Source organism: Nicotiana attenuata, unplaced genomic scaffold, assembly GCF_001879085.1.
Source record: "Nicotiana attenuata strain UT unplaced genomic scaffold, NIATTr2, whole genome shotgun sequence".
In the NCBI taxonomy this organism is placed as follows: domain Eukaryota; kingdom Viridiplantae; phylum Streptophyta; class Magnoliopsida; order Solanales; family Solanaceae; genus Nicotiana; species Nicotiana attenuata.
In genome coordinates this window covers 140,051-149,639 of record NW_017671088.1, presented here as the reverse complement: position 1 = coordinate 149,639, position 9,589 = coordinate 140,051, and the positions used below count along the sequence as shown (strand labels likewise).

The 9,589-nt window shown below is 34.6% G+C and overlaps 2 long non-coding RNA genes across 2 annotated transcripts; one reads left to right on the top strand and one right to left on the bottom strand.

Annotated features, from left to right (window-relative positions):
• Window positions 1-3,071: 3,071 nt before the first annotated feature.
• LOC109205845 lies at window positions 3,072-7,507 on the top strand. The gene is made up of 3 exons (XR_002064735.1): window positions 3,072-3,198; window positions 3,398-3,524; window positions 7,074-7,507. It is a non-coding gene; the product is annotated as an uncharacterized LOC109205845 (long non-coding RNA).
• Window positions 7,508-7,705: 198 nt separating this feature from the next.
• On the bottom strand, window positions 7,706-9,210 carry LOC109205846. Its single transcript, XR_002064736.1, has 3 exons — window positions 9,073-9,210; window positions 8,747-8,873; window positions 7,706-7,964 (listed from the first exon to the last, which is right to left on the bottom strand). It is a non-coding gene; the product is annotated as an uncharacterized LOC109205846 (long non-coding RNA).
• Window positions 9,211-9,589: the final 379 nt, after the last annotated feature.

The following is a 9,589-nucleotide window of genomic DNA, read 5'->3' as shown; positions in this document are numbered from 1 at the left end:
CTGTTGGAGCGGGGGAGTTGTTCTCGTCGTCCTTCGTTCCGTCGATCTCTCCTTGTTTCTGAGTGTATCACTGTTAGTCGTTGGGTCGGCCCATTAAGATCGTCCTCGTCCGCTCGTACCTCGGCGCAATAGGCATTGTGGATTTCCTCCCATGTGGTAGGGGGATATTTCATGAGGCGGCTCAGCAGCTCTTGGTTGCCTTCGAACCATCCCTGCTCAACCCGTTCTGGAAAGCGGCGACTGCCATACCTTCCGATACGTTTGGTAGACTCATCCTTACCCTGTTAAACCTTGCCAGGAAGTCCCTGAGTCCCTCTCCTGTGGTTTGTCTGACGGCGAAGATGTCGTTGACCCTGGCCTCCGCTTTCTTCGCGCCTGCATGGGCTGTGACGAACTTATCCGCCATTTCCTCGAACGTTGATATTGCCTTAGCCGGTAGCTGAGAGTACCAGGTTAGGGCCCCTCCTGTTAACGTCTCGCCAAACTTCTTCAGCAGTACCGACGGTACCTGTTCTTTCGATAGGTCGTTGCCCTTCACAGCGGTGACGTAGTGGATCAGATGATCCTCGGGATCTGTGGTTCCGTCATATACCCTCAAGTATGGTGGCATCTTGAAGGTTTTTGGGGTGGAGTGAGGGGCAGCTTCTTCAGTGTATGGTTGTTCAACGAACCTTCCCACGTCGCGCTTTGGTAGCAACTTGGGGGCACCGGGGATCTTGTCGACCCTCTCCTGATGTTCCTTCATCTGACTGCGGAGCGCCTTGTTTTCATTTTCCATTTCTTCCATCTTCTTTATAGCGTCTCAATTTTCGCTTCTAAAATAAATTGTTTATACTGAAATCATCAGATGCTACTGCTTTGCTTTCTTTGCTTTGGGTTGTTTAAGAAAATTTATACTAAATTCATTCGGCACCTTGTGATGCCTACGAATACAGGATAGAAGATTTATGTTTTTCCCTTTTTCGTTTTTCTTTGTTTGTTCTCGTGCGTTAGCTTTGTGGTTTTTTCTCCGTAGATATTAACTTCTTTTTAATCTAACTATAGCTAATAGATACTAATTATTTATGCAGTAATTGGTGGCTCTTAGAATCTTGATATATTTTCACAAAGAAGATTTATAATACAAACTGTCGTAATATAATTGGGGAATGAGGTTAAATTTTCTATCCGAAATTAAAATTCGGGTATACTTCTCAATAATCTTAGTGAAAAGTTAGAAAGCATATTTAGCCAAATAACATAGTTAGAACCGTCAAAATGTGCTTGGCCCATGAGGCCAGCCCAACCCAGCCCGCTACTTGGGTAGGGTTGGGCTAGGATTTTTTGAGCCAATTTAAAACTGAGGCTTATAAGCCCGGTCTAAGTCAGTCCGCTAGCCTTTGAGGCTTGATCGATGCTGGGCTTGGACCAGCCCGTGGGTCAGAAATTAATTAAATTTAAATTAATTAACTATTAAATATTTTAAAAAACTAAAAACTAAAAAAAAACTATTAACTATAATCTCCATTCCCTAACCCTAGATTGCTCATTTACCCTTCCATATCAACTAGAATTTAGATTTTTGACATGCATGTAATATGACAAAATTAGTTTTTCTTTTGCTTAATATATAACGAACTCAAAAAGTTTTATGTGGTCAATAATAATATTTTTTCAAAAGAAAATATGACTTTGAGCGGCTAATGATTAGTTTGGATTACTTTAATATATTATTTATTTATATTTAAACTGTTCTTCAGGATAGAAAAAGATCAATTTTAAATATGTACAAAAAGATTTGACCACTAGCAAATTTCAGAAATTTTAAAAAATTTATGACTATAATGATGAAATCGGCAAATGATGTTAATCCTAAATTAGAAAACTTCAGCATATAAGCTTGTTGAAGCAATCTTTGAATTTGTGGAATAAGAAAGAAAGTATTAAGAAAATATTCATGTAACTTTAAAAATGAAGAGTTAGAGATATAGAAAATTTACATTTCAATTACGAGATTCCTCGTCAAATATCAAGCTTTTTGTACGCTCTAAGAAAACAGAAGTCGTTTATATGATTAATCGACTACGTCACGAAAAAATATTTAAGGATTTAAAGAAATTCTTTTTTTCTAAAAAAAAATTGAAGGGCCGGCTCGCCCGAGCCCGCAACCCTCTAAGGGATGGATTAGGGTAGCCATTTTAAGCTCCATTCATATGGCGGGCCAGCCCGTTCTAGCCCACCGAATTTAAAAACCCACAAGGCTTGTGCTAGGCTGGGCTGACCTGGACCTTTTTGACAGCTCTAAACATAGTCTGAAAGAGATATTAAGTAGATGCAACAGCATAACATATTACTATCTTGTACAATTAAATATCTATAATTAGAACTACTATATAAGAATTAAACTAAATTACCATCGCCTTTGCAGGTTTAGAAGATATCATTTTTTTAACACAGCTATTGGATCAATATAAATAAATAAATACAATATGCATTTATTTTAACGTTAATTGCTATTCTATACATGATTCATTCTTTTTATATATAACTTTTTCTTATTGACGCGGTATACACGTGCGAAGCACCTACACTAAAACTAGTTATATTAAAAGCAGGAAGCCCATAACTGAAAAGTCAAATTACTAAAATATCCTTTTTTAATATTTACTTAAATATTTTACTTAGTTTAAATAATTAAAATCTATATTATATTAAAAGCAGGAAGCCCATAACTGAAAAGTCAAATTACTAAAATATTCTTTTTTATTATTTACTTAAATACTTTATTTAGTTTAAATAATTTAAAAAAAAAAAAAAGCACACTCAAACGCTACCTAACAAGTTTTTAAGAGACTCCTCTGCCGAAGAGTTGCGATCGTTTTGACTTCAATGAGAGAAGTATTTTTTTTACTTCACAGAGAGGAGTATTCGCTTTGGCGCATTTAATAACCATACTTACTATATAATAAGTGAAACCTTACTTACTATAAAATAAGTGAAACCTTTGGTACGACGAAGGGCAATTCGGAAATATTTTTGTTTCTCAAGGGTGTTTTCATATTTCGTTTATCAGACCTTTCACGTCTCTTTTTTTTTTTTTTCACTTTTTCCTTTACACTCCACTCTCACTTTCTAAGAAGTTTGTGGCTCGGATCTCTCTTCTCCCTCTCCATAGATTCCGTCGCCATGGCATAGAGGTTTCTCTTGGAAATTGCTAATGTTGGTTTGCTCTTTAGCTGTTATTTTGTTCCAATATTAATCTTTTTTCGTTGAACTTGGGTATTAATTTGAACTTTATCTTATTGTTTCTATCTGGGGAATTTTTCTTGCGAGGTTGATGGTTAAATCTGATTTAATTTTTTTACTTCTATTACATGTTTCTTTACCTAATTTGTACCTGCATGTCAACTACACGCAGAGACCCAGGAGACGAGGAGAAGAAATATAAGGAAGAGGCTAAATGAAGTGAAACACAACCATCCATTTGCAGGATTACATCAAAGAATGTCAGTTTCCAGCGCATACCTTCAAATATTTTTCTGTGGGTAGGTTAATTGTTTTTACCACAATTACATACAACTAATCCTTTTTTATTGGTTTAAATATAGGGGTTTTGATTTAATATTAGTTAAAATCAATCAGAGTGTGGGTTTAATTTGGTATTCTTGGTCTTTGTTTGTTGCTGCTTTATATTTCGCCCTTACACTGGCCTCTTCTTATGCGTGGCCTCATTTGTTATAATGAAGCACAGTTGGTAATTTTGGAAGAAAACAGCAACCTCAGGGGTTTATATTCTTCTGTGTGTTTCTGGTGCTTATAAGTGGAGGTTCTTGTGAACGACGAATGGCATTTTTGAAATTCAGTAATTTTGTGTCACTGCATTTAGATAAAGCTTGGGTTCATCGTACCGATTACAAAAGCCCTATTCTTCTCCTTCCCGCTTACGCTTCTATTTCTCATGTTTCACTTTTTTCTCAGTTTCTTCGTCTCACTCTTTCAAGTGTGAGCTCAATGATTTGGGAAAATGCAATATTCCTTTGCTTTTTGCATTATCTGTTGGTAAAATCTTTCAAAGATTATTCATCTTTGTTCTATTTGAATTTGGTGCGAGCTCTCTGATTCAGTGGGTTTTTTGTTCAACTTTTCTCTATGTATTGCACTTGTTCTGTTGATAATTACCATTTGGTGAGTATATGTTAGTTTTCTACAGTATTGTTTTGAATTGCTTGAATTTTTATATGCATGTCAGTAATTGTACCTGATTTGCACATGCATTATGAAATTTGTCTCTATTACCAACTAATCAGTCCACAATTAAACTATTTTACTGAATATTTGAGGTACCAAAATTCAAAAGTGCTTCTGGAAGATTGGGTCTCAGGCGATTAATTGTTTCCTGTCCTTTTGGCTTCATTTTTACTCTGTTACTATAAGTAACTTTCATTCCTCTCCTCTTTCTAACTTTTTCTTTTTTTACTGCTTTCTCTGCTTGGGTTATGAGCTTTAGTTCTTCTCTCGCATAATTTCTGCCGAGTTCTTTTTTTCAATCTCTGATATCTTTTCTTAGTTTCTTTAGTTATTTTATCTGGTACAGTTTTCTATTTTATACTGTATATGCAAATCTAATCATTTTCAACTAAGAAATTGGGAGATGGAAACCCGTTGTTCTGTTTGTTCTCTATTCTATTCTGCTCGCTACCAATTCATGGGCCAAAGGAGGAGAAAAATTGTTCTTCATTTGAATGAGATTAATTTGCTGGCTACCAAGTCATGCAACAAAATAATTGTGGTGATCTTTACTTGGGATTCAATTGAGGCAACTCAATTAAATAAGTGTTTAGTCTTTAGCTCTATTATAGATAACCTTACGTCTTTAACTGGAATTAAGTAATTTTTATGTATGTGATAATATCGTTTATTTATTCTCGTATGCAACCTGTCAGAAGATCCATTTTGGTGCATGATTGAGGGTGAGTTTGTATTTTTTTAGTTGGACGTATTTTTAGAATTTCAATACGAAGAGAAAATATCATCAACCCTTGTAGTATCAAGAAATGTAACCTCTCTATGACAATGGAAGAAGTGTGAATCCAACAGACAACTTCAAGCCTTGATGGTCACAACTGCGTGCTCTTTCATTGCTTGAATAATTTGTGCTTTCTTGATTTTACTTGCAAATGATCTGGTGGTCCTTCATTTGATTCCTATAAAAGGATTTCTGCGTTCCCTTGTGATGGCGATCAATCCATCAACTTCGTGGTATAAAGAAAGAACTAAGGATATTAAAGAACAATAAAAAAGAAAGTATTTAGAGCAGATGGAAGTAAGCACCTCTTTCTTTTTACTGGGTTGGGTGATTCCACATATTAGAATTGCATTGGAAGTTAATAGAAGTGCACTGAAGTTCTATGTTGTTGAGAAGTACTTTAGAAATTAATTGAAAAGTGTAGTAACTCTTTATGATATTAACTCATTCTATGGCTTTTAAATGTGTTACAAAATTATGGAGCCTCTGTAGCTATTTTGATGAACTATTCTCATAGCTAGTTGATTGCTATTTTCGTTTTTCCTCATACAGTTTGTGCCCTTTTGGACGATACGATGGAATACTTTTACTCAGTGTGATATTTAGCCAAACAAATTATCAATTGATGAGTCAGTTCATTTCATTTTTAGTAACTTTCATTTGTGAATCATGGATGCATACGTATAACATGTTGTATATGGATATAAGAGCAAAATTTAATTGAATTTCAATTCTTGATGTGAATTTCTTTAAAGAAGGACCAGACCGAACGCTTAGAGCAGATCAAATTGAAAGCAAGATTTTTGATAGCACCGGAAATCTTTAGAATCAAAGCTCTTGAATAGGTATTCAATGCAATTACTGAATACCTCTTTAGAGTTTAGCTTGAATTCCTTTTTGGAGAACTTTGTCTCAATTCCCATGAACTTAAAGCTGCTGACCAATCTTAATCAGGTTTTCTCTGTTGAGATTTGCCTTAATTATCCTGTCTTGACTTCAGTTAGCTGATAGGACACATGTAAACAGAGATTTTTCTCTACTGGAGTTCTTTTCTGTTGGGGTATTTGTTTAACCTTCTGTTACTTTTTTACAGCAATAGAATTTACAATCTAGATGTGAATTGAAACTACTTTATTTCTCTATAGTGGAGAGTTGTGTGCCTTAGTTGTTTGATGAAATACTTCTTTCATTGAAGACTTTTAGTTACATATTGATGGAGGAATATATGATGAGCATGTTATTGAAATGCACTGCTTCTTATTAATGTGTTAGTTCTTTTTGGATGCAGTGCAATGTGAATTTTATTTGGTGCTACTTCATTATTGTTTGACTAAAGAGTACTTATCTTGGTAGTATGTTACTTCAAAAATGTTGACAACGATCATATTCATTATGGTATTTTCTTGCAGTTTTGCAGGTTTTCTCTCTGTTTTACAGGACACAATTCTAAAATTTGAATACTCTGTGGTAGTTGCATATAATCATTTAAGAAATCTGATAGTTACTTGAATCCTTTCATTTGAAGGTATATTAGAGGAAGATCTCCCTTAACTAAAAATTTATATAGGCATCTGTTATTATTATTCTTCCATTGGCTACATGTTCCTCATCTTGAATATTTAGTCTCTTTGTTTGAATAGCATGCACCGATATTCCTATTTGTTTCTGGATAAGAATGTAAATGAGTCTCTAGAAAGTAAGAAAGTAAGTACATGACTTTCTTTGATTCTGAGTTTCTTTTTTTGGTCATTTAGCGGCTTAGCCGTTGATAATACAAATTCTATTCAACAAAAATGAATGTGAACATAAGAAAAATAGTGTTCAGTGACCACTCTAGGGCCAAACCTTCTGAACTATATGATATTATAGGGAAGGAAGCAGTTTACTTTGTCATTTGTCCTCTACTTGACAAGAAGCCAAGATCATAAAACGCATTTTATTTCTGTATTTTATGGAATGCTTCTATTTTTAGCTTCTTTGGCTCTAAAGCTTCTTAAATGACTAACATTTGTGAAAGGCTAACAGAATGGGGGCTTCATTTTGGGCATGTCCCATTGTTAATTGGCAGCTCAATGAAGAAGCTCAAGACAATCACCATATCTGGGAAGCACTTTGGCTGTTCTACCGAGTGTCCTAACATAACACATAACATTATAGAGGGTCTTATACTGTATCAGGGACAGGGGCTGTATGGATCTACTCTCAGGCCGGTTGAAGTGCTTTCACAGAACCTATATCTTGAACTTGGACGTATCTTCTCAGTTGTCAAGTTGCACTCACAGAGTTGACGAATCGTTGAAAATGCCTTTGCTTTGTTTCCATGCTAGAGCAATGATTTCACATTTATTACTTTTTTACTAAGTGAATTTAGGTGGTTCTAGGGGAAACTTTTTGGTGTTTTGCTGAGGGAAAGGCTTGATGATGCTAACGTTAAGTGCTTCCATTGACCGTAATTGCAAATGTTTTTAGATGAGAGAAATTATGATATTGCGCTTCGAGGTGCTTGCCTTTGTCGTCCATTAATGCAAAAATAATGGTAATGTACAGGATGTGGCGATTCGTCTGTTTGAGTTGTTCGAGCACCATTGAGAATTTAAATTCGTGGTTGTCCCGTATAAATATTTTATTACATTAATACCCTTGTGAAAAAGTTGCAGGAACAACTAGATTACAGCAAACAATAATGTCGGGCATTTGATGCACGGGCACAGACCATCTAGTATTCTATTAGTGATAAGGATTATGGTAGTGTTAACTCAAGAGTATGATGAAATGGCGTGGAATAGACTGTGAAGCAAACAATTAGAACTCATCCATCTTTAATATTCACACACAACTATATCATGGCATCATCCTTCTGTGGTAGAGAAGACATCATGAAGTTCTTTGCTCTTGCCGTTGGATCACTCACCAACCATAGCTTGGATCACTCACCAACCATAGCATGATTTGGATTTTCCTGAGATAAGACAATCAACTTAAATTCCACAACTGGTAGCACTACTGCACTAACGGCAAAAGAAATATATGCATGTCATCCAAATTAATCTTTAAACCGTTCAAATGCTTCAAGACAAATTGACTTTCTCCATATTTGAACCAAACGATGCGACTTATCGGCCTTATTTTCTCAAGATTTATCTTTGGGAAATGATACAGCAAATTCTAAATCTAGCAGCTCCTTAATGTCAACATGGCAACATTTAGCAGCCTAAAACGATAATATGAAGATGACAACAAAAACTTTGTTCTACTTTCTTATGTTATTCATTTGAATTATTTATAAATCCTTTGTGACTTATGAAATCCAATATTAATAGATGCTACGATAAATAATGATCATGATCTAATAATTTATTTTGTGTCTTGCATGCATATTAATACTAGATTTAGCCAATGTTAATGCGTTGGGCTTATACTTGGCAACAATATGATTGAAGGGTCAAATAATTTTGTGGTTCTTTACAAACTTGAATTTAGTTTTATGATCCTACCTTTTTTTTTTTTTTTTTTTTTTTTTTTTTTTTTTTTTTTTACATATAAGATCTTTCTTTTACCCATGAAAGATCTAAAAAGATCATTTTAAGGGCGAAATATAAAGCAGCAACAAACAAAGACCAAGAATACCAAATTAAACCCACACTCTGATTGATTTTAACTAATATTAAATCAAAACCCCTATATTTAAACCAATAAAAAAGGATTAGTTGTATGTAATTGTGGTAAAAACAATTAACCTACCCACAGAAAAATATTTGAAGGTATGCGCTGGAAACTGACATTCTTTGATGTAATCCTGCAAATGGATGGTTGTGTTTCACTTCATTTAGCCTCTTCCTTATATTTCTATTCCTCGTCTCCTGGGTCTCTGCGTGTAGTTGACATGCAGGTACAAATTAGGTAAAGAAACATGTAATAGAAGTAAAAAAATTAAATCAGATATAACCATCAACCTCGCAAGAAAAATTCCCCAGATAGAAACAATAAGATAAAGTTCAAATTAATACCCAAGTTCAACGAAAAAAGATTAATATTGGAACAAAATAACAGCTAAAGAGCAAACCAACATTAGCAATTTCCAAGAGAAACCTCTATGCCATGGCGACGGAATCTATGGAGAGGGAGAAGAGAGATCCGAGCCACAAACTTCTTAGAAAGTGAGAGTGGAGTGTAAAGGAAAAAGTGGGAAAAAAAAAAAGAGACGTGAAAGGTCTGATAAACGAAATATGAAAACACCCTTGAGAAACAAAAATATTTCCGAATTGCCCTTCGTCGTACCAAAGGTTTCACTTATTATATAGTAAATTGTAAAGGGATTATTATGAATTTTTGGTTGCCCACGAATATGGAACTTGAGATACTATAAGTGCTTAACTTATGATTGAAAGTCAATACTGTACTTGGTGTCTAATATTATTTTGAAGAACTTGAAGCACGCACAAGGTTACTTTGTATTGTATATGGTTGACGGTACATCCCTCAGGACCGACTTTATGATATTCAAAGACTGAAAAAGCGTCAACTATTATGTTCTTGAATTAATTTTCCTAATTTATTTATTCAAGATAAGAATATGTTATATGA